This window comes from Antennarius striatus, chromosome 7 (assembly GCF_040054535.1).
Source record: "Antennarius striatus isolate MH-2024 chromosome 7, ASM4005453v1, whole genome shotgun sequence".
NCBI lineage: Eukaryota > Metazoa > Chordata > Actinopteri > Lophiiformes > Antennariidae > Antennarius > Antennarius striatus.
In genome coordinates, this window is record NC_090782.1 from 6595614 (window position 1) to 6597991 (window position 2378).

Sequence of the window (2378 nt, forward strand, 5' to 3'; positions counted from 1 at the left end):
GCACAAATACATCACAGATATCTGATGACCAACACATCCATCAGTTATAGCACTAAATACACACTCTGGTATCCGAGCATGATTAGCGTTCCCAGCTTTGGGACCAGTTCTGGTTTTGATCACATTCAGAGTTAATGTTTCACTGAAACCTGGTTATATGCAAACACACCAAAGTGCCAGTCTGCCAGCACGTGTCTCTAATTCAGCCTTTCAATGAAGCTTTGAATCTAACCAAAGGTAATGGAAAACGGAATGTCTTCCAAAAAAGAAGCTGACAACAATTTAACATATTTTTGTAACTCCATGCAAATAATTGTATTTATTTGTGGTGTGAAATGTGTTCTATTGACAGATATTTGGCTGTTAAAATATTTTTTGCACCTTGGGGACTATAAAAAATTGCTGTGTAATAAAAATATCCACTGAATTTCCTTCCAAAATATAATTTATGAAAAGCTTGAACAATAGTACGGTACATCAAAGGTGATTACTTGAGTAGATGTAGTTTATTACTTTTCATCATTGAGAAATACATAAATATTCAGAATGGCTTAACAACATTGGGCCAGTGGGGGGTGTGTGAGTCTGCGGTTTGGAGAGGGAGGTAGCTGCAGTGTTAAAAGTGAAATGCTCAGAGGAAAATTGAGGCCCCATAATGGAAGCATAATGAGCTTAGTGTCAGAGTATAGCAGACGAGCCGTCAACCTCTCTTACCTCAAGTTAGAATAACAGGGTTTAGGAAGCAAGGAGGAGACAACACCAGGCCCCAAACAGGCTTTAGAGATACACCAGCAGCCTAATGGCTGGATGTGGATGGAATTCAAAACAATGAGATGGTCACTGTTGTCTCTTTGCGAGATTGTAGCGCATCACGTCTCCGACTCTGGCTGAATACTCAAAAAGGTTCCTCTCAACTCGTGTAGGGGTTCCTCCTCACAGTTCATGAGGGGTGACACAGGAAATGTCATTGAGGCAGGCTTTATGGACTAACTCTACAAAAGTGGATGACAATATTTCTGGAATGAAAAAAACCTCTCATATAGAAGAGAAGGAAAGACGTGGATGCAGATTTGATATTACGTGGAGAGATTTTAATTCACCTCCTCTCACTTGCATCTCAATTCACTGCAGGAACTGTACAACAGCTGTCAAGACAAAAATGTAATGTGAATTTATGCCTCTGGTGATGACTGGCCATGCAGAGAAGACCACTGCTGTCTCAGATCTGTGAGTGACTGACGGGTTTCAACCAGACACGTTGAGACTGTTATCAAATGCTTCATGTCAGGACAGATGAGTTAAAATAAACACTGGTGAATGAGGGCAAACATGGTGCAAAGGGAGTGTGGAAGAGTAAAGGGTTAACCGCTGTGTGTACGGAATGTACATCTTCATGAGGCTCCAGTTAAGATCCAGGATCTACGTTTAGTGTCTTCTCCTCTGCTGGTGTGCATTAGATGGATCTGAGAGGTGATCAGAGGGGGCCTGAGGACGAGTGAAGCACATTTGAATTCGGACCATGTGTTCCTTATTTTTGGAAACCATCCAGATCTCTGACAGGTTGAGAGTATTGTGTTATAAATATACCTCGTGTGCTGTGAGGAGAGTACATAACCGACTGCATGTATAATAGAACATATCCTTGACAGAATATTTTCTTTTGGGCAAATTTTACTCAAGAAAAATGTTGGCAGTATCTGAATGTATGAATCTGTTGGAAAAACTACCAGTTGGGGGGGGGGCATGTTTTGTGGACAAATGCTTTCAATTTGGCTGCAGATCAGGACAAAGGGGTTAGATCTGATTTAAAATTCTTTCTGCAACACGATGATTTTTTATTTTGCTCGATTAATCCCTGAAGGGAAATTAGTGGCACACTCTAGTTAGTCAATTCAAATCAAGTCACATGCATGTGTTAGTGTGTACAGGCCCTGAACAACACACACACACACACACACACACACACACACACACAGGGGGCCTTTACGCATGCAGGAGGAGGTCGAGTGGCGGGCAGCTCCTGCTTGGTGCGCCCCAAATGAGCAACTTGTAAGGGGGACGGTGCCCTGCTCAATGGTGCCTCAGTGAACCCATTTTCACAAGTGTGTGTTGGGGTGTAGCATGGCAGAAATGACAACCTATGGGTTTCATGTGTTACACATTTTATTGATTGCATGCTCACGTTTGTATTGACTTTCAGGTGCATCTGTATGGATAAAGTTTGGTTCAAGTTTAATGCAGTAGCCCAGACAGTGGTGTGAATTTAGGACGATTTTACTACAGTCCATTAGTGCAGCAGTTCCTACTGTACACTGTAGTATGAACACACTATAGTGAGGATGACCAAGTCATCTAAATGAACAGCAACACAAAGCAGA